The sequence below is a fragment of the Loxodonta africana genome, chromosome 21 (assembly GCF_030014295.1).
Source record: "Loxodonta africana isolate mLoxAfr1 chromosome 21, mLoxAfr1.hap2, whole genome shotgun sequence".
Classification (NCBI taxonomy): domain Eukaryota; kingdom Metazoa; phylum Chordata; class Mammalia; order Proboscidea; family Elephantidae; genus Loxodonta; species Loxodonta africana.
Genome location: NC_087362.1, coordinates 23,336,629 through 23,346,838, shown reverse-complemented (window position 1 = coordinate 23,346,838; position 10,210 = coordinate 23,336,629). Strand labels below are relative to the sequence as shown.

Sequence of the window (10,210 nt, the reverse complement as noted above, 5' to 3'; positions counted from 1 at the left end):
AATAGGCACGTTCAGGTTGTGACTGGATTCTGACCAAGAGAAGTGATTAGCATGGCTTTGTATTCTCTGGGCTGCCAAAGGGCTGGATGACTAGTTGCCCAACTAATCTGTGATCAGCAGCTGATTGTGAAGAGTACTCCTACCGACACAAATGTTTACAACAGAGGCCCAGCAACCTCATAGGATTTCATACCTTGGATACCTTCTGAAGAAAAGCACTCTCAGTCCTAGCCTTCATTCACAGCCTAATGGAGGTCACAGCAGCCCTGGCAAGAATTCAGGCAGAAGCCAACTGCCCCATCTGTCTGGATTACTTTAGAGACCCTGTTACCATCAAATGTGGGCACAACTTCTGTCGCTCCTGCATCCAGCAGTCCTGGGAGGGTCGACAGGACAGGTTTCCTTGCCCTGAGTGCCACCACCCATGCCTGCACTGGCATCTTGGGAGCAACACCCAGCTGGGACATATAGCTGAAATTGCCAAGCTACTCCATATCACCAGGAGCAAGAGGAAGAGGGAGGAAGAGACATGCTTGTGCGAGAAGCACAATCAGGTACTGACCCACTTCTGTGAAGAAGACCTGGAGGTGTTGTGTCCCCTGTGCACTCAGCTCCCAGACCACCAGGATCACTACGTGAGGTCCATAGAGGAGGCTGCCTCTCATCACAGGAAAAGGCTCATGAGTTACATGGAGCCCCTGAAGAAACAAATGGCACATTTTCAAAAACTAGTAACTACCCAAGACAGAGAACCATTCGAACTGAGAAAAAAGGTGGAAAAGCAAAGGAAAAAATTATTCTCTGAATTTGAGCACCTGAACAAGTTTTTAGACTGTGAGCATGAAGAAGCTCTCTCCAGGTTAGCTCGTGAAGAGAAGCACATTCAACAGAAACTAAATGCAAACATAACAGCATTTTCAGGGTACATTTCCACACTCAACAGTCTACTAAAGGAGGTGGCAGAGAAGAGTGTGATGTCAGAAGTGAAACTGCTGACAGATATTCAGAGCGTCCAGGATCGATGTGAAGGCCTCAACCCCCCAGTGCTCTATTCCTTCCAGCTAACGAAGGAAGGATGCAGCCTTCCTCCACAGTATTCGGCTCTGCAGACAATTATACAGAAATTTAAAGATGTGGCAGTGGACCCCGAAACAGCACATTGAAATCTGTTTGTCTCTGCAGATAAAAAATCTGTCACATTTGTGAAGAAAACACAAAGAGTTCCTCCTAATCCAAAGAGATTCAAGTTTGACCCAGTTGTCCTGGGTTCTGAAGAGTTCAGTTCTGGTAGACATTACTGGGAGGTGGAAGTGGGTGAGAAGCCTGAATGGTCTGTGGGGCTTTGTAAAGACTCCCTTTCCAGGAAGGCAAAGAGGCCCCCGGGAGGGCAGGAGAGATGCTGGGCAATTCAGCTGTGCAATGGTAACTATGTTGCACGAGGCACTTTTCCAGTCACTCTGGTGATAACAGAACAACCCAGAGGGATTGGCATTTATCTGGACTATGAACTGGGTGAGATTTCGTTTTACAGTTTGAATGACAGATCTCATATCCATTCTTTCACTGATAGATTTTCTGAAATCCTGAAGACTTATTTCTGTATTGGACGTGATTCTCAACCTCTCACAATCTGTGCTGTCAGAGATTATGAATGATAAACTCTCTGGGAGGCTGTCACATTGCTTGACTTTATTCCTGCAATTCATGGTATATCATGAATGTATATCATACAACTATCACTTAATATAGCACTAATGGTTTTTTCTTCTTTTAAAACTTTAACACATGAAGAAGGTTTTTTATCTCATTTGGTTTCTATGGTGACAGGGATGCTGTGGGGACTAATAGATATTTTGCGGGAATTAACTGTAAAGTATTTCTGAAATTCTATGATTGGAGTGTACGAAAATGTAACTGTATAACTCCCGTAAATACCTTTTGTGTATACACACACACATACACACACACACACGTTATTTATGATACGTTGCTGTGGATATAATTCTGACTCCAATTACCAGCAGTGTCACCCATGGTGGACAGGTTTCAGGAGAGCTTCCAGACTAAAACAGACTAGGATGAAGGACCTGGCATGGAGTTGCACCTGAGATAGGGTAGGAGAATGGGGCTGCTTAAATCTGAGGGTGTAGAGTTGCTCTCCCAGGGGGCCTGGAAGGCTGAGCTGAAGCCTAGTGCCTAACAACCTTCATCCAGAATCCCAAGAGTGTGGACAAGATCCAGAGTCTGGAGGGCAGGGCCATTGTCTAAATGGTGTCAGAGAACAGAGGATTATATTCCGTCCTTGAGATCTAATGTAATGCGTTCTGCTGACTTGCTTGGTGCCTGTTATCCCTTCCTTCCCTTGAAGTTTTCCCATTAGTAATGGAAATGTCTACCTTGTGCCTGATACACCATTGTGCTTTGGAAGCAGATATCTTGTATACTAGGTTTCACACAGGAAGAGGAATTTTGCCCCAGGATGGAATTTGGCCTTGGAATTGTTTTAAAACTTTTGGGATGATATGATATGATGGGAGGAATGTATTTTACTGGGGCAAGGGGATGTATTTTGGGATGAGAGGATGGAATGTTATGGATGGAAATATGTATCCCAAAAATGTGTGTCAGTTTGGTTGGGCCATGATCCCCCGTATTGTGTAGTACTATTTGTGGTATTTCTGTTATAGCAGCACTGGATACCTAAGACAGCCCTGCTGATCCAGGCTGTGCTATATATGAATAAGAAATAGGTAATTTTTAATTTTTTTTGAACAGCTGAGATTACCACAGCACAGCCATCCCGATAATGAAGAAGTTACCCTTATCTTAATGAAATGGATTCTCAGAAATTCCTGGTAACCTTCCTCAAATTATAGCAATATGCAAAAAATACAGAGGTGTGAAAAGTAAAACTCTCCATTAGCAGAAATTGTAAACAACACACATAAAGGCTGCCATGCACAGGCATTTGTTAAAGCAGTGGCAGTTTAACACAATGTAACGCAACACAATATTATGGATTGAATCGTTTCCCTCTAAAATATGCACTGTAATGCTAACCCCCATACCTGTGGATATAATCTGGTTTTGGAATAGGGCTTTGTTATTTTAATGAAGCCATATCAGCGTGTGTGTGTGTGGGGGGGGGTATCTCCTAAAACTAATCAATAAAACAAAAATCAAACCAAACCAGTTGTCTTTGAGTCAATTCCATTTCATGACCACCCCATGTGTTGCAGAATAGAATTCTCCGTAATCACCACTGAGGTATAAAAATGAGCAGATTAAACACAGAATCAACCACAAATCCACAGATGGGTTGAAGGTAGATGCCACATCAAGATCCTCAAGGAACACCGGGGTTGCATAGGCTGAAAGATGCGAGTATCTTTCCCCAGTGCCCACAGATAGAGTGTTCCCCTAAATCTGGTGCCCAGCATTTGGTCTTTTTGTTTCTGGAACTATGAGAAAATTAATTCCTGTTCTTGAAAGTCACACACTTGTGGTATTTCTGTTACGGCAGCACTGGGAAACTAAGACACACAGATAAGCAGTATTTTGTGGTAGCGTGTGGACATGGTTTTATATAATATGATGAGATAAAAAGAATACATATAGATTTAGAAAAAAATGTGTATAAATAGAGATAAAATGAAAAGCAGAATATAATAGTTTTTGTACAGTAGACTTTTGTTACTTGCTTAGGTTGTACTCCTGGCCACTACTTCATAGGATATGATCTGTATTTTGGCAGTGTTAGCTTCCACCAACATTTCAAGTGTCTTACAGTTTCAGCTCAGTTGACCACTTCTTTCCTGGTTACTTTTTGGACAAGAGTATATCAGCCCTTGCCGTAGGTTCATGGTTATCACCATATTCTAGTCACATTCCATTCATTGTATCCTTCCCACCTTTGCATAGCCATCCTCTTTAAATGGTGGTTTCTTAAATAAGAATGTAAACATTCCATGGCTTTAAATAGATCTTTATTTCTCCAAAATTAAAAGAAATAAATAACTCTTTCATTTATATTGGAAACCATGGGATGTGTAATTTGCTTAATAAACCGGTAAATTCATACAAATGGAGATGACTTGAATTGTGTATCCTGAAAAGATGAGTTGAATGAAGTCCTCACACCTGAGCCTGTGAATGTGACCTTATTCGTAAATACGGTCTTTCATGACAGTTTACAGAGAGGTCTCAGCTAGAGGTATAGAGTGGAGTTTGTCAAAACATAGTAAAGCAATGCCATTGTAGTCGATGAAGCTGAAAGAGATATGGAAAGATGCTCCCTTAGCGCCGGCAGAGAGAGCACATAGGCCTACTGATGCCCTGAATTTAGACTTCAAACTTTCATATCTGTGAGAAAATTAATTTCTGTCCTTTAAAGGTACCTATGTTGTGGTATTTTTGTTATGACCCTCTAGGGGACTAAAACACATTGTTAAGATATTAATGCTCTGAAGGCTGATTTGATGTAACAGTGCCTGTTAATAAAAACAAAGTACATGTCAGGTATTACTGTTCTGGGGGCTGTCATTTCCTTAGTCTATAATGTGCTGCAGAAACTAGATGCAATATCTCTATCCTGAAATACAGAAACCTGATTATATCACCCATCACACTCCCTTTTAAACAATTGGTTCCACATTAAATATATTTTTTGGACCGAGAGATTTAGAAAACCAGTGTCGTTTCTCGAACCTCTAAAACAGAACCACGTTACTGAAACTGATTTCAACATTATGTCAGTGATCTGGGGTCCAAGTTCATTGAAATGGTTTCTGTCCAAACATTTAGTTCTCTTGATATGTCAGGAAATTAATCTTCTTGACAGGTTTCAACTGTACCATCTCAGTCATCTTAACAGATTACTTTCCTGCCACCTCATCACATGTGGGCAACTTTCTGGTCTCTTTCTGTGGCTAGTTGAAAACACTGAGCTGTCCACTCAATTGACACCAGTGGTTCTTCACCCTAAGGCTTCCAGGTAGAACAGGCTCTACCACACAATTATACTTTCCATTAAACTGCATTGATAACAAAGGAAACAGCCACAGTGGCAGCGGAATTAGACTTGATAGAAAAATCTAGGGGTGAGGATAGGTGTTATACCCATTGCTACAGATGCTGAAAACTGTTATATCTGCAGCTCTAACTCAGGTTTCCTCCCTAATCACATAAATTTGAGTCACAAATCTATTCAGTTATTCCTTAGGCTGACATTGCATGATGTGATGGGCAAAGAATGCTTAAAATAGATAAAATAGACGTATAAAGAGGATTTTAAAAAGTCTCTACATATACCGTATAAAGAGGATTTTAAAAAGTCTCTCATATCTCAGTAGATGTGAGACACCAAATTAGAATCTGGAATGCAAAGATGCCATCTTAAGTCCCCACCATCAGAGAACTGACAATCCAGAAAATAGAGAAGCAAACTGCATGATATGTGGATTTCCTCCAAGTGGATGGCTGTCCATTCAGGAGATAGGATGCAGCCTTCCTTCAATGGGCAGAAATAAAACCTAGATTCTTGTAATTTTCCAGTAATCATTACACAGTCTCATTCACCATGATATTTTAAGAAATTGAAATGACATAGATGAAGTTGTCAAAAACTCACTGTTTATAGTAGAGCTCAGTGATGCTCTTTTTCCAGACCATCAGCTCTCATTCCTCTCCAGCATAACCATTCTTAAGTTTCTCTTGTTTTCTTCCAGAAACAACCTATGTACATACAAATATAGAAACTCATTTTTGTTTCTGTGTTCATTTTCAAGAAAAGCATACTACATGCAGTGTTTTGCACTTACTTCATTTCAGTTCGGTATACGTAGAGACTTTTTAAAATCCTCTTTATAAGTCTATTTTATCTATTTTAAGCATTCTTTGCCCATTCAATGTAAAGGTAAATGACGTATATTTGTGGTATAAGTTTTGAAGAATCAGTAGCGCAATTTGTTAGTTTATTTAATTGTTTTAAATTTAGAACTGCAAATAATTTGCAGCAGGTTCCCAAATCTTTCTTATAAGAGATGGGGAATGACAGTTTCAATAGTGTGGATAATTATAAAAAGAGGGACAAAACTGTCTTTGAATCGTGCTTTTGGTTTTCTACATAAAAAGCTATCACCAAATCCCAGGTCACCTTGATTTGTTACTACACAATCTATTGAAATTTTTGAATTTTGTGTTTTAAATTTAGGTCTATGATCCACTTTGAGTTAATTTATGTGAAAAAGGTAAGCTCTTTGTCTAGATTCATTTTTTTGTACGTGCATGTCTCATTGTTCTTGCACTATTTATTTAAAAGACTGTCCTTTCATCATTGAATTGTTTTTGTTCCTTTGTCAAAGACAATTGACTACATTTCTGTGGGTCTGTATCTGTGATGTCTATTCTGTCCACTGATCTATGCCTTCGGCAATACCACACTGTCTTGATCACTACAGCTTTATAATAAGTCTTGAAGTCACATTGTGTCAGTTCTCCAATTTTATTCTTCTTCAGGATTCTGTTGGCTATTCTACTTTGCCTTTACATGTAAACTTTAGTATCAGTTTGTCAATATCCACAAAATAACTCTCTGAGACTTTGATCAGGTTTGCACTGAATTTATAGAGGAAATGGGGAAGAATTGACATTGTCATATTGACTCCCTGTCCATGAACATGGAATACTTCTATGTCAGGCCAGGGTTTGAGGTCATCAACAAAACACAGAATAGAAGGCAGAATAGAAGAGATAATAGAACAAGGTGAGCTTCACTAACAGGCACTGGTTACTGTGGTCAGTCACTTCCCATGGTTGATGCAGGACAGGTGTTATGGACTGAACGGTGTCCCATGAAAATATGAATTGTAAATCCTAGCCTCTATGCCTGTGGTTATAAACCAAACTGGGAATGGGTTTTCTTTATTGTTACTGAGATAGGATTGGTGTAGCATGTGTCTCGAATCAATCTCTAACACGATATATGGCTCGAGTCAATCTCTAACGTGATATAAAAAGAGCAAATTGAGCAGGCAGAAATGGGGGAAGATAGATGCCAAGCCACATAGAGACCTCCAAGGAACAAGCCAATAGAAGCTTGAAGAGACAAAGACCTTCCCCCATAGGCTACAGAGAGAGAAAGCCTTCCCCTAGAGCCGACATTCTGAATTCAGACTTCTAGCCTCTTAAACACCGAGAAAATAAATTTCTGTTTTTAAAACCTTGTGGTATTTCTGTTATTGCAACATTAGATAACTAAGACAGCAGGTCTGATGTCCACAACCCTCTTGTCATACAGGTAAACTCCATTCCCTCCCTGCTGGGGACAGATACAGAATTGGGGTAGACCTGGTGCCATATGCTGCCCACACATGAGCAGAACACAGAAAGCTACTCTCTGTTGAGAACTGGGAGGCAGGTTTCTATCCTAAGAAATGGGAAAGGGAGACACATTCACTTCTCAACATCTGCTATCAGCAAATGTTCTGGACACAAGGGCTCTGAGTAGGCAGCCCACATTAGGAGGCACAGACCATTTTCCCATCACTCTCCATTTATTGGGATCTCCTTTGTTTTCACACGTTAGAGTTTTGTCCTTTTCCTCAAAAATCTTATACATATTTTAGGAGATTTATACGTAAGCATTTAAAATTTTAGTGCTAATGTAAATGGTGTTGTGTTTTTTATTTCAAATTTGCACACAATGGAGTACTGATCAGCAATAAAAGGAATGAATGATCATGCTACTTGAAAGATCAGGAGTTAAAGAAGACAATCTGAAAAACCTACTTACTGCATCATTCGAAATATATGACATTCTGGAATAGACAGTTAAAAGATCAGTGATAGCCAGGAATTCAGAAAGAGAGAGGGAGAGGGAAGAACAGGTGGAGCACAAGGCATTTTTAAGGTAGTGTAACTATTCTGTATTTTGCTGTAATGCTGGACACATGACATTATGCACTTGTCAAAACCCATAAGACAGTACAATCTAAAGGTCACCACTAATGTAAACTATAGACTTTAGTTAATAATGATGAACAAGTATGTTTATGAACTGTAACCAATGTGTCACATGAATGCAACATGCTAATAATAATAGAGGCAGTATGTGGATGGAAGGGGGGGCATGTGGGATTTCTCTCTAATGTCTGCACAATTTTTCTGTAAACTTAATAGTGCTCTAAAAATAGTCTATTAAAAAAAAGAAATCAGCTGTAAAACAACAAAAACGGAGTCAAACTCTTTATTATAAATGCTCTCCGTGATCATAGGAAAAAATATAGCAACATACAAAATGATATCTCAGGAGTTTCATCATTCATTTCTCACAATACGTATTGCAAGAGAATTTGAAGACGGTCCAATAGAGAAATACGGTATAAGTTTTTCTGTAGTCATTACAGTGGAAGTACAAAAATGTGATTTATTATTCAAATTGTAGAATGAAATCTCTCCCAACTCATAGTCCAGAAAAACACCAATCCGTGTGAGGTCTACTGACTCCCATGCAGCAAGTTTACTATTCCAGAGCTCAATTTGCCAGCATCCATTATTTGGAGAAGGTGATGTAATCACATTTCTAGGGAATGATTCTTTACACACACCTAAGGACCAATCACCTGTCCCTTTTACTTCTACCTGCCAAAAATGTCTGCCACTATCAAATCCCTCAGAACTCAAGACAGAAAGGTAAACATTAAATTCCCAGAGACTCTGAGGACAGTTTGGGTTCAGCATTGTATACATCACAGTTTTTCTATCTTCTGAGACAATAAGATTGGAGTGGGCAGTTTCAGGATCTAGTATCAAATTTACCTGAAATATGCTGATCATACTTTGCAGACCAAAATATTGTGGAGGGAGACTGCAATGCTCCCTCTTTAGCTCGTATGAAAACACTGCTGGGGGTTTTAGGAGTTCACACCTGTTGTGGATGCTTCCAATACCTGTCAGTAAGTCCAGGTCTTCCTGCACACACTTCTCTGTTATTTCACTTAACAGATTTTTTAGTATGGAAGTATGGTCTGAAATTTGGATTCTGTTTGCAATTAGTTTTTTGTTAATATCCTCCTCTTCTTTTAGGAGCCTAACATGAATTTCTGCCTGCTCCTTTTCCAAGAAACATATTAAGTGTTGAAATTCTGAGTGTAAGTCACTCTTCTGATTTTCTACTTTGCACTTCAATTTCACTACTTTTGAGACTGCCATACCTAACCCATTTTCGGCATCCCCAACATGCTTCTTCAGGGACTCAATGTAGCTTTTGAGCTTTCTCCTGTGACTTGATGCAGCTTGCTCAATGGGCATCAGGAGGTGATCCTGGTGGTTGGAGGAGATCCTGCACTGGGAACAGAGTAGCTCCAGGTCCTTCTCACAGAATAGGGAAAGCTCCTGGTTGTGCTTCTCACACAGGGGTTTCTCTTCCTGGCGTTTTCTCTTGCTCCTCCTGGTGGGAAGTTGCTTAACAATATCAATCATGTTACATAATTGAGTGTTCCTTCTGAGGCTTCCATCGGGACACTGTTGGAGGCAGACTGGACAAGGGAAGTAGTCCTATAGATCAATCCAGTACTGTTGGATGCAGGAGCAACAGAAGTTGTGGCCGCAGTCAATGGTCACAGGGTCTTTCAGATAATCCAGGCAAATGGGGCAGCTAGCCTCTGTGAGGAGGTTGCCCAGTGAGACGGCAAAGGCCATTGTGCAGTGAGGGCTTCAATCTAAGGGAGCACTCTTCAACACAGCCTAGTTTTCTGGGAGCTAAGGAAAGTGAGAAAATGATGACTTAGGGTTTTTTGTTTCTTGTGAGGGTTAAGTAAGATAAAGGCTGTTCAGGGCATTGGGGATATCAGGCCTCAGGGTTCTTATCCCTCCACTCATCCCAACTATACAAAAAACTGTTTGTCACTGAGACACCCTGGAAGGTGATTCCACACTTGGCTTCAAGTCAGCCACCTCCAGGCATTTGTCAGGCATAGCTATTTGTCACTCCTTCTCTGATTCTGGAAACCCTGGTGGCATAGTGGTTAAGAGCTACAGCTGCTAACCAAAAGGTCGGCCAATGGAACCCACCAGGCACTCCTTGGAAACCCTATGGAGGCAGTCCTACTGTGTTCTATACTGTCACTATGAGTCGGAATCCACCCGACCGCAACAGGTTTCGCGTTTTTTTGTTTGTTTTCTCTGATTCCATAGGATTAGGGTGGGATCT

At 40.4% G+C, this 10,210-nt stretch overlaps 1 pseudogene; it reads left to right on the top strand.

The window, feature by feature from the left end:
• The first annotated feature begins 248 nt into the window (after positions 1–248).
• Positions 249–1,655, top strand: LOC100663866 (tripartite motif-containing protein 75-like; annotated as a pseudogene).
• The last annotated feature ends 8,555 nt before the right edge of the window (positions 1,656–10,210 follow it).